Below are 17,174 nucleotides of genomic sequence, written 5' to 3'. Positions count from 1 at the left end.
AGTTTGACAATTATGCCAATTACTGATCGCCGAAGCAAAGGGGTGTGTCACATTTGCAGTGTGCAACAGTTAAAGCCGTAGTAGCCTCTGTGCTGCAGGTTTTTGGTCGTCCGGAGGGTCGTAGAGAGGAGAGGCTACATCTAAAGGGGGCTGCAGGTGTGTCTCACAGTTCCCTTGAGGCTCGTACGACCACCTCAATGGACGCCATGAAAATGGAACGAATCATTATCGTGTATCGTAAGTGCCTCAAAAAGTATTTGTAAGGCTAACGGAAGTTGTACAGACTCATGACGTGCGGGCGATGTTGTCGTACGCCCTCCTTACACCACACTTGATACGTCCGTGTTAGACTGATTTCTTCCTTTCTAACATTTCACGTGAACAGCGTTAACGGGCTGAGGAAAAATCCATACGACACGCCTGCGTCTCACCTACTTCACCCGTACGTGTAGTATAGGTGTTCAGTACGACCCGGATTATTCTGACGGGACTGCCCGTTTCTTTACCCGCAGACAGCCGTTCTCCACCTGGAAATACAGCTGGGACGAAGGCTTAAAATCGGTCCATGTATTTGTCATAAAAATACACAAAAAAGATATTTTAGAACTTTTACAAATTAGGTGGTGCCTAGTGACACTGGTATGCAACTGAAAGCTTAGCAATGCCAACCATTCTGACAGTTGTGGTTACAGCATATAGAAAACTAAAAAATTCACCCTCGTTTCAGTTCATTTGAACTAATGAGTCAAACTTTTACTATTTGGATTTTGGAATTTAAACTGTACCTTCATCCTGTGGAAACGATGGCGACTCTCGTCACCAAAATCTATCAAAAACTGTAAGAACTTGAACTGAACACACTTCCTATGGGTTATCAGTGATGAAGCTGCAGTTAAAATGCAGTTTAACAAATGGGATCCATCTGCAGTCTTCCTCTCCATTCATTTTTGTATATTTTATTTGCTCTTTGTTTTTTTTCTCTGTTATTTACACTGCCTAACATCCCTAAAGGCAAAAGTATTCACTGCTTTTTACTCAACCAGTTCAATGTAAACAGACTTTATTTACAACTACATCATCTTTATGTTGGCGTGTTTGTTCTGCCGGCTTGTGCATGGCAGTTTTAATCCATCTATCCTTTGTAACAGCAAATTCTCCCCCCACCCCCCACCCACCCCAGGCTGACTGATCTTGTTTGGCACAAAAAGACTTCCAGGGCGAAATATGCATGAAATGGAAATTAAACAAATTGATATTAGGTCTTCAAACAAACAGAAAGCAAGTGTTTTTGTGTGTTTTTTTTCCACTGAACTCGTCAAACAACAAAAAATAAAAACATTTACACATATAGGTGTAAAATTGAATTGCATCTAAACTAACCTTTTCCAGCGTGTTCTATGAATACACGGAGCATGAAGAATTAATGCAAAACTGGTGGTGTGGAGCTCGTCTACCAGAGTCAGAGCCGGCAGATTGGAGGAACGGTTGGCATAAATAAATGCACATTTTCAAAGATGCATACATAAAAATACAACTTTGGCCTTTATTTTCCTAAAATTGAAAAAGCCATTTCCCACAGGCAGAGATCCTGGGAAGCCCATAGAGAGGTTGGAAGTGCCCCTCTGATGAGCCCCTGACGTCTCCATCCCGCGCTCAGTGTGGGAGCCGGACCGGGCCGCTCGCATTAACATAAACAAGGCGTGCTGCTGGGGTCGCTCTGTCAGGCGCCGTCACTGCGGAGGACAGAGGAGAGACGCCTCTGCATTAACCTCCAGGCTTATCTCTCTGTACGCGCCGCAAAAAAAGTGGGGATTAGTGCTCAGTCAGGAATTGCTTTTGGGTTCTTGTCATTCCTGCACGATTACTGAACTCCCTCTACTGCGCTCACACTATTATTCTCATTTCCTTCTTCCTGGGTCCCAAAGGCCGTGGGGGGGTGTCCCCAGAGCTTGAAAATGGCAACCAGGAAGATGAGGGCTGCTTTGATTTTTGGAGTCACTTTCGGTGGTTCTGCCTCTCAACGGTCATCTGGGTCTGGTCGGTGGCAGTTCCTGTGACTCAGGATGAAATCACACGGCCATCTGAAGCTACACAAGAGCCGCTGCAACACAAGAACCTCTGCTGAACCTTAATTACAAGGAAGCTAACCCATAATGACTTCTCCTTCTTGCTGTTCCTCATTACAATATATCCTCGTAAGTGCTGGGGCTGGAGGGAAGCAGCGAGTCTGACCCCAGAACAGGCCCGAAATGAAGACAAATGGCGCTACAGTGGATTTTTGTTTAATTCAAAGTCTACAATCGTCCACTTTGTGCTCCACATGTTTGATATTAAACACAACAGGCTGCAGGGAAGTCGGAAAATTCAATCTGCGGCTGCTTTCCCAAGCCGGACGACAAACTGAACACAAAAGGAAGAGGACGACAAGCAGAAGTGCCTCCACTGGAAGTCAGGTGCAGGTCCTAAAAGTACCCTGAGAATATGAAAACATTATGGGGGAAAGAAAATTAAGCTTAAAATTACATTTCTAAGTATTTCTTTATTCAAATTGTGGGGAATCATGAATAGAAAAAATGCAGCGGAGCCACAAGCTCCCTGCTCTGCTCCATTCTGATGCATCCACTGTCAGACTAACAGATCCATGAACGTCTTTGTTTTCCTGGTCTGAGCTGGAATCTGGATTCTAAAAACTGGACTGGACTGGACTGATGGATGGATCTGATGTTCTACATTTTTGTTGTACTGCTAATGTTAGCGTGAGGGGCTGTAAGCTAACGGGAGATTGTGTGAACAGATGGATGATGGGAAGTGGGGAAGGATTACTCTGCACCAACAGTTCATCATCATAATTAAAAAGACCACTGAAATGCTTTGAAAATAGATGAAAATATGATCGGTGTTGGACTTTAATGAGCCTTCAGCTCCACAATCGCCTTTTCGAACCGGCGTGTCATAAGTAAAAAAGTTCATTTGCGGTTTTCAGCTCCGTGAACTAAAACAAGTCGAGGTTTTTTTTGGTTTCCCGGATGCGATTTTCTTTTTTAGTCAAAGCAAAAAACAAAAAAAAACAAGAGTCCTATGTCATATATGCTCTGCGCCCTTAAGCACATAACTGCAGCCTCTTCATGAGACGTCGCCCTCAGAGACCACTAATTGGATGTCTGCACAACACTTGGAGAGCTTGCAGCAGCTAAAACTATCAGGCTAACTTTTTTTACACAAACTTTTTTTTTTCTAAGGTCAGAAAGCAACTCTCACTGTTTGCTATGAGAGGTTTTTTTTCTGACAACCCCCCACCCCACCCCAGTGTGTTCTGCACAAACTGAAAACCTGCCTTCATTCTTCAGCTGAGCTCTCCTGAACTCCAGCTGCACACTCCAGCGTGCTCAATGGCTGCCTTTCTCCTGCTGCCACTGCTTTTGTCAAGCAGCTTCTTGACTCTTTGCGTCGGGGATTTCCAGCAGCCCTGGGGAGCCGCGCACTTCAGCGTTATCAAAAAGGACGCGGCATGAAAGGCGAAGGTGCTCCACGTAGCACGCTGAAGGTTGTCTGCTCGGCTGACACAGGAAGTTAAGCTCAGAAACCTGCAGACGGGCGTTTGAGTCCACACCTCAGGACCCGAGGCCTGATGGCGCCGGCCCAATGCAGGGAAGGAGCCGATAACTACTTAATACTAATGAGAGTCGTGGCAATAACCATTGCGCTGTGCTGCGGCTGACGTAATGCGGGCGGGCATGAGAGGAATTCGGTGGGAGATCTGCCTCTAAGCAAGGCAGCAATTAGGGCAGCAGCTGGGGAGGCAGCTTGTGGCAAAGAGGAGAGATGAGCCGCAAACACCGGCTCAGACGTCCGTCCGCCGCCTCCTTTCAGGCTTCAGTATCATCAGCCGCTGACAGCGCCGGCCGGGCTTCATTATTTCTGTCCTGCCCGTCGGAGGAGGGGGCGCCGTGTTGCTCGGCCGCCTTTCGGCAGCACGTCACCGCCGGCTGCCATGTTTAATGACCCTCCTTCTGTATCCAGCACTCAGCGGGCGCAGCGTGAGACGTGGGGAAACACTCAATTTCTGTGATGGCTTGAAATGGAGTAAATATCACCCCCCCACCACCACCACCGCATTTGTTACTCATTCAGCCCCGTTATCACTCGCTGCCTAATTTCCGAGCGGCCTGACAAAAGCAGAGGGCGTTTCCATGGAGAGGGAACCCTTGCGGTTTTCCGTGCTTCTCTCGACTTGGCACTCCGTTCATTTCACAGCAATTATCCCGAGTCATTCCACACATTCTGCCACAGAAACTCGGGGGAAGGACCTTTCAGCTAATTGCTTTCAAATGGAAATAAAAAAAATAATCACACGGCTACTTTGTCAAAATGACTCCTGTTATGCAGCATTTGGGGTGGGAAATTGATGCGGGACTCCTTTTAATGTCCCATTTACAATGCCTGCCGCTGCCTTTTTCCAGACCAGAACCTTTCCTTTAAATGCATTTTTGGGATGAAGTGCTGACTCTGCATGCACCACCATTTTTCTTTTTAACAAACTGCCATGTTTTTTTTGTTTTTCCAGGACCTGCAGGTCTATTTTTGCAGCAGTGAATGTGTGCATCGTCTTTAGTGTCAAATAGCTTAAAGAAATGCTGCTTTTCCCTGATAGAACGCCGTTTTCCCCCAAATAGAAACCAACGTCTACGGAATTCAAACCAATAAGTGACTAGTATATTTATGTTTAAGAATACGCACAATAAAATGTACGCGATTTATCAGAAACTCTTAATCTGGTTATTCTAGAGATTAGTCTTAATCTGAAGAAGATTTCTCTGAAATTAAGACCATTTGTACGACCTGAACGGTGCCTCCATATTATATGGATTCTTATCATGTTTTCAGGGGAGCACAAACGGTTCCTTAATGGTAAATGTGTTACCGTTTGACAGTTAAATGTGAAGCTAAATAGTCAGCAGCACCAAAGGAACCACTGAACACTCCGTTAGACGAAGAAGACAAGAACAGAACTCCATCAAAAAGAATTAACCACATCCAAGAAACAAAGTCAAAGTTTTGCTTCATGTAGAAAATGTAAATTAAAAGCCTAAGGAGTCAGTGGAACTGGTGCTGAAACAGCTAATTCAAAGCAAAAGGCTAAATTAGTTAGATAAGGTTAATTATTCCATCACACATTGGACCAAACGACCCCCCTAATTTACTAATATGTTTCTTTTCCCCTATTTTTTTGAGGGGGGGTCTGATCTGCCATGAGGGGTGAATTTTCCCTCTGACAGATCAACAAAGTTCAGTTTAATTCATAAGATTTCTAACTGAAGAGAAACAGAATGATGCTAAGCTCTGTAAATGCTGCAAAAAAGTCAAGTGAAAAAGATTTAAGAAAGCGGAACAATGTTCATTTAAATACAAAAACTGCATCAACACCTCTAAAGGTACTTACAATAATGCTAAATTCCTTTAAAAAATGTGCAACAGTTAGAGAGAAGTGATACTCAAGTGCCATCTTAGTTGAGGAAAACAAAAAAGAAGGTAAATGTTACTGAACAATTAAAGGCAATAAATAAATAACAGTACTAAGATCCTAACAAAACAAGCTGACGAGCACTGCCCTGTTTCAGTTTGATGCACTAATTGAGTAAGAGCTAGCATAGATGTGTCTGAAACATGGAGGAAAATGCTTAATTTAATTTTCCCCTGTGCATTGAAACATATATCAAATGTGAATGCAGCTTGTTAAATTACCAGGAAAAAGTGCTAAAAAAGAAAGGTCGAGGGAAAAAAAATATCAAGTGCTGAAAGCTGAATTAGCTTTAGACATTTATTTTAAAGCTTCAAAGCTCATAGATGAGAATAACTGCAGGTATTTATGTTTACCATATTTACAGAGTCCATAAAGTGCAACAATAGTTTGCAAGTAAAAGTTTTTTCAAGATACTCGCTGCTTTCAGATTAATGATAAAATCTGTTTTTCGTGTTTTTAACATGTTTCTGGAGCCTTTTTCTGATGATGGAGGACATACATAAAGAGAATTAAGCCTAAAACTGTATTTCTGAGTTTTCTTTATTCAAATAAGGAGCAGAAGAAAAAATGCCATTTTTAGTAGAAAACCATCTGGGCGGGGCCAGTCTGCCTGCTCCGCCCCTTTCTGATGCATCCTCTGCAGACTAACAGATCCATGAACGTCTTTGTTTTCCTCGTCTGAGCTGGAATCTGGATCAGAACTGGACGACTGGATAGCTCTGATAATGATATTTTTGTTGCTCCGCTAATATTACCTTGGGGGTTTGATGGGCTGTAAGCTACAGTACAGTGTGTTAACAGACGGATGACAGGAAGTGGGGGTGGGCTTACTCCGCACCAACATCCCCGCCTCCAACTCAGAGGAAAATTTCTAACAAACTCCTGCCGCTCTGCAGAAACTATGTCCTGAAAAATGAAACGTTTTTTTCCAATTTTGGCTAAAATCATGAAACATTTCCAGAATTCAGTTTCTCTGATTCTCTAATAGTGAACATTTAATCTAAGCTGACTTTACTGCATCTTTGTGGCAAATTACTGTTTGTTTTCCTGGTATTTCACTTTCATTTGCAATGATGAGACATCAGCAATGCAACATTACAAAATGACATCATTTGTGGGATAAACCCACTATTTTAGTTCCCTAAAATTCATTTTTCATTGTCTTTCAAAGTTTTGATCAGTTTGATTTTTGTGTTTATTTGATCATTTCATTCTTTATTTAACTGACACATTTTTATCCAAACCGTTTTCACAGATTTAAAACTGTGAAAAGGGGGGTTTGCACTTTTATGTTTATGTATGTATGTATGTATGTATGTATGTATGTATGTATGTATGTATGTATGTATGTATGTATGTATGTATGTATACATATGTATGTATACATATGTATGTATACATATGTATGTATACATATGTATGTATACATATGTATGTATACATATGTATACAGCTCATACCATAATTTTTTCCCCACTTGGAATTATTATAATATTTCAATTTTTATGTACGCCAATGAGGGAATTTGGTTCTTGCAGCGGTCAATGAATTAATGACCACATTTAAGCATAAAACAACCTATTTGTTTATTTGTTCAAAATATATTTAAAAAAAAAATACTGTAAAATGACATCACAAGTCGGCACCGACAAGACCTCTGGATGCACTGATGTGCTGAGAATTTAGCAAAACCAAAGCAAAAAAAACATTTAAACTGTGGTGCCAAATCCATTCATATGGATCAGTCCCTTCAGAGTGTAGTAAGGAGCTTCTGTATCGTCTGTAACAATTTTTAAAAAACAGAAAATTAATCTGCGTTGGAAATAAAACTGACGAAAAAGTTTAAAAAAAACTGCAAATTTAGAGAGAAAAAAACAATCTTAGTTTATTTTTTCATTAAGACCTTTATTTTAGGAATGCTGTATATCGGAGGTCACATGATTTTTTTGGGAGCAGAAGACAAAAACCAGCTCCATGGGGTCAGTTTTCCGCCATAGCAGAATATTTGTATCCCGATTGCTTCCCAGTTCACCGGGCGGTGATGTCAGAGAGATTGCCGTTGGCTCGCGGCGAGCCCTGCAGGATCCGCCCGGTGAGTCCACTTTCACCTGCAGGCTGGTGGAGACCTTATTTCTTGGCTGCATAGGAAGCAGACAAAGCCTGCCAAACAGCAGAGAACCGCGGCTGTCACACTTCCAGATGATGAGCAGTCACAGATGAGCTCAAAAAAACAGAAATGCTAACTGTCAGAGAAAATGAGCCTCACCACGTGAAGAAGCTGTCAGGAGCCAGTGTGGGTTTATGACTGATAAACACGCCAGCGATGCTTCTGAGCATTACTGTGTTTCATGTTTCACTAAGACAAGAAAAAGGCTCTGAGTGATGAGGACGCTCTTCTTTACTTGGATTAATGGGATCTATTGGAAACTTTCCTAAAAAGTTGGAGTGAGCAGAACATCAGTGAACTTTTAATTTTTTTTTTTTGTTAGACTCGTCTTAAAACGAGTTGGGTTCATTTTTCACACATCTGCAGCCGCGTCAAAGCACAAGCAGCTGCTTTGTGAGCCTCACTAATTTGCAAAAAGTCATTTTTCTACACAGAAATTCAGTGACAGGATACAGAAGTTAAAAAGTAAAAAAAAAAAAAAAAAAAAAAAACACTTTTAAAACTCTCGACTTTCACATCCATGTGAATAACTAATAATGGGGGGAAATCCTCAAGTTTCTTTCAGCCACGGTAATGGCAGTATCATCATGTGGGAGGTCAGGACGGGCAGTAAGACTGATGCTGAATGGAATTTTTATATTCCAATATGAGGGTTGGAATGGAAGTCTTTCACTTGAAAAGTCTAAAATGGTAATGATGAGCGTCCATATCATCATCTGAACTACTTGATGCACTTTATGGATGTTTTTTTTATGCAGGAAAATGTGCCTGGCTTTCATTTTCCACGACTAGCTGACAGCACAAAGGAAGTGCGTCCAATGTTTGGTTTTATTTACAGACTTTGGCGTCTGTGAGTAACGGGGGGAGTCCTGCAGTTGGGACGCTCCATCTTTTGTAGGGAACAGGAAGGAGACTCATCAGAAACACAGACGCTGCCAGCAGCTCCTTCCAACTGTTGCTGCCGCAGCAGCCAGCTCCCCTCCGTCAGCGCCTTACTGAACACATTCATCGGAACAGAGTTTCATCTGAGAAAAGATACGTTCTGCTGTTTAACAGAAAAGTTTCTTTGAAGTTCCTGTTTTTTTTCGTTCGTTTACCCCCCCCCCCCCCCCCCCCCCCCCCCATCTTTGAAAAACACAGAAAGGAATCAGATCAACAATTGACCCCAACCTGCCCCTGACCAATGACTACCCCGTCAAAGGACCCGTATCCCCGCCTGGAACATCTAGACCAGGAGTGCCCAAATCCAGGCCTCATGTTAGTTTTCCTGCCTCGTCTTCTGCTGATTACCTGGAACAGGTGTGATTAGCCAATAAGGAGCTTCAATGGCAGGATGGTTGGAAAACATGTAGGACACCAGCGCTTGAGGCCGGTACCTGGGCACGGCTGATCTAGACGTTCCTTCGCCCCTCTGCTGCTATAACATCATCTTGGCGGGGCAATGTGAAGTTCAATGGCAAGGCTGTGTTGGAACAACAGCTGGAGACCATTGCTACATCTGGAGTGGCCCCAAAAGACGGACAGGCCTTTATGGGACGGCATTCGCCATCCGGAGGTCCCTCCTCAGCTGGTCACCTCTAAGCGACAGACTGCTCCCGTCCTCCGCCAACACGACAATAATTGTTGCCTACGCTTCTACAGAAGTCGCTGAAGAGGACGTGTAGGATGCGTTCTTTGACCAACTCCCTCCGGCTGTGGGCCGAGTCCAACCCCACGACATCATCCTCACTAGCTGCGTTTCCATCACACATATGCCCAAAACCTGATCAAAATTCTAGAAATGTTAAGACACAATTTCGCTTTTACACAGTTTCAGTTAAATCATAATTATACGAATAAACACAAACCAACTCACGCGATAAGTCATTAAAAAAACACAGCGACAGGTGTGAACAATACTTAGACAGCAGATCCATACACATTTATACATACAAAACATACATACATTTATACATAAAAATTCTATTATAATGCTTGTTAATGCATTAACAAAACTTGTTAAGGAATCTTAAGGAATCTAAATAAAAAGTACTAAAAGTACTAAATACTAAGAAAAAGTATCAATTATTCTTAAAATGTTTAAAAATGAAAAGAAAGAAAAAGAAAAGTAAACAACATTTCTGAGCTGCGGTTGCCGACACCATGTTAGATAAATGTGGCGATTTGAGTATTTGGAATCTGAATTCAAATCTGGATTTTATTAGCAGCTGTTTGATGGCAAATATGTCAGGCTCAACTGAAACTTATGAGAGCTACATCAAAGATAGGGAGAAAGCCAGATAAAAGACGTCACATCTGAAAACTTGTGTCTTAAATATTTTTTAAAAGCAAAATAAAGTTTTTAAAGAAAATATTTCATATTTATTTGAAAGTTTGCAATGTGGTGGGATGAGTATCGCTTCATAGATTTAGGTCTTTTACACAGAATAATTTCACGAATCCTAAATTATTCTCACGTTTTAGGATTAAATTTGTGAAACATTGATCTCACTTCTGGAATTTGTCCACCCGTGAACTTCTTTCCAGCGAGAACTTTCTAAACACGAGGGCGTGATGCTGTGACGGTGGAGTGGAGCAGAAGTGTGGGAGGTCGGAGGAGCTGCTCATTTCCACGAGAGGATGAGCGGAGGAACTCTCTGAGTCAGAACGAGTAGGGAGGCATCAGCATGTTATTAGGGAGGTGTTCCTGCTGCCCTCCTATTATGGCTGAAATAAATGACTGCTGCTTTAAAGCTCCCGACGTGGATCCCAGGCTCTACAACGGCGTCTATATATGGCTGTGTTTGGGTCACTTGCATCAACGTGTTAATGGTTTCTCCTGCAGAAGTCCCGCCCCGAATCAGGCGGCAAGATGGAGCATATGAAGCTGTAATTCACAGCAGGTTGCGGACCCCGTGACACCGAAGCTCACGCGGGCCGTGTGGATGGAGATAAATGTGGCTGCCTGTAACCTCTGTGCAGAATATGGACATTAACTGCGGGTAATTATATGGCGCTCATGCCTTCAGGTGCAGGGAAGTTCCTGAAAGTGTGACAGTCGTCTGCAGAGTGGAGGAGAGCTTTGTTTTTTTTTCTCCGGCTCCTCGGCTGAATGAAGCTCTGAGAACTCCATTATCTCCCAGCCTTCAATCTCCGCTTTAAACGCGCTGAACTAAGTGATTGAATGTATGGCGCCAGGATGGAAATGTCAACCATGATCGCTTTTTTCTTTGTGTAAAAACATAAAGGCAGAAAGGAAAATGTTAATGAATTGTCTAAAGAGAGGAAGATCAGAGCAGCCAAACGAATTTCATATCACACCTAAAGACCTGGCATTTAATTAAAGTGTCCTGAAAAATGGCTGCTTGCTTGGCTGACAACAGTTTCTCTTGAAGCAAATTAAAGAAATCAATTACTGCCATGTGAGAGTCTCATGGCGGCAACACTGGAGCCCCACAGCGCCACGGCGAGACTCCGGAAAGGGGGGGGGGGGGGGGGGGGTGACCGGCCCCTTCCACAGAGTCCTGGCTCCTCCCCCTCACTTCAAGCCCTTCTGCCATCAGAACTGTCAGTGTGACGTCACTTCACAGCAAACTGTTTACCTCAAGCTCCAACCAAATGAGGTCAATTCAGTCACCTTGTTTTTTGGCGATACGGATGCCGCCATGCTGAAACCAGACGTCAGTAAGCAGTGATTGGTCCGAGTCTGTCCGAGTCGACGTTTCTATGGCAACCACTCTAGTCAGTCAGGAGTGAGCTTGTTGGAGGTTCACACCCCCTACCTTATTTTGATTGTTGGATGTGTGGGTCAGCAGGCTCCACCTACTTTTACTGAGGCCTCTGATTAATATTCAAAAGAAAATGTGGGAAGAGAAAAAAAAAAAAAAAAGAGGATTATCAAATGAGTTTGAAAAATGTATCAGAAGAATGGTTCTTCTGACCAATAGAGTGACTAAGTAACATCTGTCTATTTCTCTATAGTAGTCTATGGGATTTTGCAGGCACTTCCTGCTTGGAACGCCGGGGGGAGGAGTCATTCATTCCAGCTCTCATATATATTTAGTGGTTATCCTTAACCCTCCATCACCGGAACCTTAGCTGACTAGCATAGCTCTTCAACCGTTTACAGTCATACGAGTGGATTTTGACGCAGAGTAACGCCGCTGTGCGCCATTATGGAACTCTCCGTTAACAATGTGTTGCACATTGGAACACATACAATCACATGTTGCCAGTATGAAGAATCTGCTGGTTCACGCACAAACGGTTGTGTGTTACGGTAGGCCAAAGAGCGTGTGTTATTTCGGCGGCACCGGCGACATCTCAGGTGTCAAAGGGTTAGAGAGTTTTAAACACCAGATTGTGTTTTTTTCTCTTTTGTTTCATCCAATAATTACAATAAAATAATGACAGAAAAAAATAAATCTGGAATTTTAAGCTTTCTAATCTCCAAACTCCATTCTGGTGTTTTTTTGGGTTCAAAAGGATATAAGTTTTGTTTATTTTTAACTCGAATAATTGACTTTTCTTTTATTTTTCGTGTGGTCATAATAAAGCCAGCCACTCTGAGGCACTAACAAGCCCATGTAGTCTGGGTGGGGTAATATCAATAAATATCATTTATATCAATAAATGAATTTAAAGAAACTCGTATAAACCCTGCTAACATTTTAAAATTCATCAATTTACGAAAAAATATTCAAGAATCAGTTTGTTATATTTGTTTTTTTTCAATGTCAATAAAAAGACTTGAAAATTGATGTTTAGTTCATTTTTCTTCTTGATAAAGTCCAAGGATGTTTGCAGACCCCACATTTGCAAATTTATCCTGATTCTCAGAAAATAAGGAAAACAAACAGACATTTGTATGCCTTAGATAAAATTAAAGAGACAATCGTTTAAAAGCAGTACTTTCTTTTAAAACAAACTTTGATTTTAAAATAAATTATTATAGTATATATTTATTTTAATTTTGTTTTTAGAAAATGTTTCATCCAATTAACCAGATTTGAGAAAAAAATTGTTGAAACATTTTTGTAATCATCTTTCAAAAATGTTTGTGTTTTTAGATAAATCATGAAGAGTTTGGAGCTGATTGGATGTATTTTTATGTAACTTATGATATCTCAAATTAAACAGGAAATAATACACATATTTATAAATGAAGGAATTGGTAAAATTCCTTACGTTTCTGCTGCTGCAAAGCTGATTTTGTCATTTTTCTTTCTTCAAAACCTCATAAACACAAACATCATCTTCTGCTCTTTTTGTCCTTCAGCTGTTAAAAGCTGCGATGAAATCTTTGAGTCGTTTGTCTTTATTCCAGCGTGTAGTCGTTTCTTTTACTGACAGACGCTGTTTCTGTCCACTCCTTCAGAGAGACGCTGATTTCATTATCCGGCAGCAGAAGGCTAATTCATTTATTCCCACCTGATTGAATTGATTCTGCACTGAAGAATTTAAGAATAATCCAATAACAAAGTGGCAGAAAACTGGCTTCTGCTCTGATTTTCTTCATCTTTGAGAAAATACTTTAAGCAAATAGGAGAAAAAAGAAAAAGTCTGAAACTCTACAAAAACAATATCCATGAACTAAAAAACTTGTAGCAATGTTGACTATGGCTCTGAACATTAGACTTTAATGTTGCAAACTCTTGGTGTCCCATTCCCATCAGCTAATGAACTGGAGACAACTGCAGGTTTCCCCAGCTTTTAAAAGGTCTCAGTTTGAGTGAGTCACGGAGGACACTGAGGACGTGCCAGATGTCCAGGAGACAGCTGGTTATTCACAGAGTGCTGCATCCAAGCAAGGAAACAGGGAGCTGTGGGAATAGTGGGATGGAAGCTGTGCCAGATACAGGGAGAACTGCAGCCTGGAGGGCGAATGGGAAATGGAATCCATTCAGGAATTTGAAGGAGCATCTAGAGGAGTGGTCTGATGCCAGTCCATCAAGAACATCAAACAACACCTGACATGCCAGTCCATCAAGACCATCACACAACACCTGACATGCCAGTCCATCAAGACTATCACACAACACCTGAAATGGGCTACAAATGTCACATTCCTGGTGTTAAACAGACGACTCAGCGAGAAAAAGAACTGGCCTGTTGGTCAAAGTCCAGTTCTCTGTTGAAAGTTTCCATTTCACTTTGAAACTCAGGATCCAGAATCTGGAGGAAGAGTAGAGAGGAACAGAACCCATGTTGCTACAGTTCTAGTTACCATGTCAACTCACCTGACCTGTACAACTGTTTTCAAGAGAAGGACGACCAATCCCAGACCAACAACCCAATGGCCTGAAGAAAGTTGTCTGGGGATGGTTCCCCAGAATATGTGCCAAGTTGGTACCGGTACCGACGTCTACGGTTCTACCAGTATCATACATCTCGAACTTGTCAATCACTTGAATTCCATTCAGTTTTGCAGTACAGTATTAGCCAATCATTTTAGCTTTCTAGACATTGTGGGCGGGCTCATAAGAATGGGTTTGGATCTGGGGGTGGGTGGAGCTTCAGTCAAAACACCAAAGGCGAAGCGGGCAAAAGTTTGTCTGCGCTTCACAGCAATTCAGTGATCTGATGGATAAGAAGGACGAGTACAACGCCCCAAAAAAAGATCGTTGTCCTGGCGATGAGTGGTGAGATCTGCGTTTACTTCATTGGCGTGAAAAACGGAGATGCAGTTTAGAGTCAGGAAGAAGAAGGGAAAAGAAGCAGCTCAGGTCCGTTCAAGTGCTCTCCTTTTTGTCACGCTTCCATGTTTAGGAAAAAAATGCTTCTTTTTTTTTTAAGGACCACTTCAGGCACTGTTAAGGCACCAGAACCAGAAGTTTCTAAAGCACCGGTTCAACGCCAGATACAGTCCGGTACCCATTTCCTGTCAAAGCAATGTGGGCCTCCGTTCCATCTCGGCAGGTCTGCTAATTTATGCAAAAAACAAGAACTGAGAGAACAGAAACGAACAATTATGGGAGATTTTCATGCAGAAGACCTCCTTTATTGATGTGATTCTCTTTTTCTGAGACACTAAACGTTAGGTTTTCTTGACATAAAAGCTATGATCATTAGTATTAAAATAAATAAAGAGTTAAGATGTTTACATTTAAGTGTAAAAACACTAACAAGAAAAAAAAAATTTCAGGATAATCTGGCTTTGTAATGTAACTATAAGTATTTTTTTTTTCATTTCAGGCAAAGTGTTTCTTAAAATTCACGAGTCTGGTACCACATGACTTTAAATCAACTTTTTTTTTAATCTTCAATTTCTTAGTTGTTTTTTTTTAAACAAAATCTTTCAATAAGAAAAATGTTTCTTAGAGGGGAAAGTGGAATGGCATTAATAAATTGGTTTATTTCCCCTCAAAAAATTCAGAGCTTAACTGTTTTATAACTGGAAAATAAAAAAAACAACAACAAAAATCATAAAACAACAAATAAAAAGAATGAATATTGATTTGAAGAACTGATACAAACATCTGTTCAAATCTTAGATTATCTTTCACTCTTTTACTTTGAACCTTGTCGTCTTGGACGCCTTGTTTATGTCAACACTGGAGAACCCAACAACAATCATCTTCAGGGCTTTTAAAGTTAATTAAACAAATTTGGTTTTTGTTTGTTCATTTTGGGAAGCAGCAAATAACAGCAGTGATAATGTAAAAAAATTAATTAATTAATTAAAAATAAAAACCCGAAAAAAGTGGCGCAGTGGTTAGCGATCTTCCCTCACAGCAAGAAGGCCCCGGTTCAAGTAGCGTCTGGGGGACCTGAACCAGAACACCAATGGGGGGCCTGTGTGGAGTTTGTATGCTCTCCCTGTGCATGTGTGGGTTTGACTGAATTGAATTGTCCCTAGTTAAGAAAGTGTGTGTATGGCTGTGTGATTGTGGCCCTGCGAAAGACTGGCGTCCTGTCCAGGATGGCCCCTGCCTTTGCCCACGAGTGGCCGGGATAGGCTCCGGCTGCCCGGTGACCCCGAAAGGGACAAAAACGGGCTTAGAAGATGAATGAATGAAAAAACAAAAACAAAAACCAGGAGACATTTGACCCTGTGGGTCCTCCGGGGTTGAAGAGTTAGATTTAGAAATTACACTTCCCAGATTTATTTTTAGCCTTTTTTTTTTTTGGATTAATTTAGCCCCAAACAACTATGCCATGAAAGTGTCTAGAACTTATTTGCGCCACCAGTTGGTATTTTCTGCCCCGACGTGTTTTTAATGATGGGTTCTCTTGGCACAACCTCTTATCTTCTAAATCTTTCTTGATTCTGTAAAACACTGGGTTTAAAGCTGAAGGTCTCTGAGCCCTTTTTAAGTTGCCCTTCAAAGATCTGAGTATTACAGCTCCGCCGTCTCATCAAGAGACTGAATAAGAACTATACAGGTCAGGTTGATGAAAAGGTTTCGAGTTAAAAAGCGTCTGACCTTCAAACGGTCGGAAAATTCCTCTCTTTGTGTTTAAACAAAAACATATTCGCCTCTCAAACAAATCAAGTCGAGAAATAAAAGGCTGACATTTAAGAAAGTTGTAGCGGTCTGCACATTCATGTCGTGGCTGCAACCTCAATTAGTGGCGGTGATAAAAGCTCTAAGGTAAAAGTACAAATCTGCAGCTTGGTCTGTTTCTGTACGTGGGCGCTCGTTGATCATTGACTCCTGCTTGTTTTTATTGAGATGTACCGCTGCACCACTGCAGGTCATAAAACCTCTGCATTTATTGGCAGGACTCTTAATATAAAAGAAGAGCCACTATATTAGGAGAATATTTGTTGTCACTTTCCTGCTGTTCGGTTTTAATAATGTATGTTATGTGTGCTGCGATGTGCAGTTCAGGCCGGAACGGCTGCCAGCCTGTCTATATGTTAATCTCACTGTTATCAAATCACTGTCAACGCGCATTACAGCAGCGCTGTTCATATACAGGCTTTGTTCAATGATACAGACAGACGCTCAAGGTCAGTCCCAGTCTGACGAAGCGCTGACACGGACGTTAACGCTCGCCGTGGCGACCAGCAATGACACTGGATTTGAATGACAAGGAGTGCAGGTCTTTTTGAAGCTTTGTTTGGATGTTTGCCTCGCGGTGCACCTCTGCCCCTTGACCCGGCGCTGTCATCACATGTTTACCATGCGTGGGCGTGTACTGAGGCATTCAGCAGCTACATACTGTAGCACGCAGGGAGCCTCCCCAGCCGTCTTCAAGCATCACGCCAGCCTGCTGACGAGTTACCGCTACTCCAACTACAGACTTTTACTTTCAGTGGCTGTTAAACACGCGACATCAGTCCTTTCACTTTGTGTTGCCTTCCTTTGTCTTAAGCGTCAACCTTTAAACCGTTAAGTGGCAGTGGGGCGGCCGGGGATGAATGCGTGAATTAACAGTTGGGTAAATATTAAGAAAATGTAGGCGATAGCCACTCTTGGCACCTGTTAGATCAAATCACAGGTTAGCTTCCTAAGGAGTTGTTACATAATCACGAGGTGCTAACTAACTCCCTCATCATAC

At 41.9% G+C, this 17,174-nt stretch overlaps 1 protein-coding gene across 4 annotated transcripts in view; it reads right to left on the bottom strand.

Moving 5' to 3' along the window:
* The window catches only part of rbfox3b (RNA binding fox-1 homolog 3b), a 653,838-nt gene that overhangs the window by 553,820 nt on the left and 82,844 nt on the right, over positions 1–17,174 (bottom strand). The gene's annotated exons all lie outside the window — the stretch shown is intronic.

This window comes from Oryzias latipes, chromosome 8, assembly GCF_053564925.1.
Source record: "Oryzias latipes strain Hd-rR chromosome 8, Olatipes_Hd-rR_3.1".
In the NCBI taxonomy this organism is placed as follows: domain Eukaryota; kingdom Metazoa; phylum Chordata; class Actinopteri; order Beloniformes; family Adrianichthyidae; genus Oryzias; species Oryzias latipes.
Note: the sequence above shows the minus strand (reverse complement) of the source record. Positions and strands in the feature narration are given on the sequence as shown.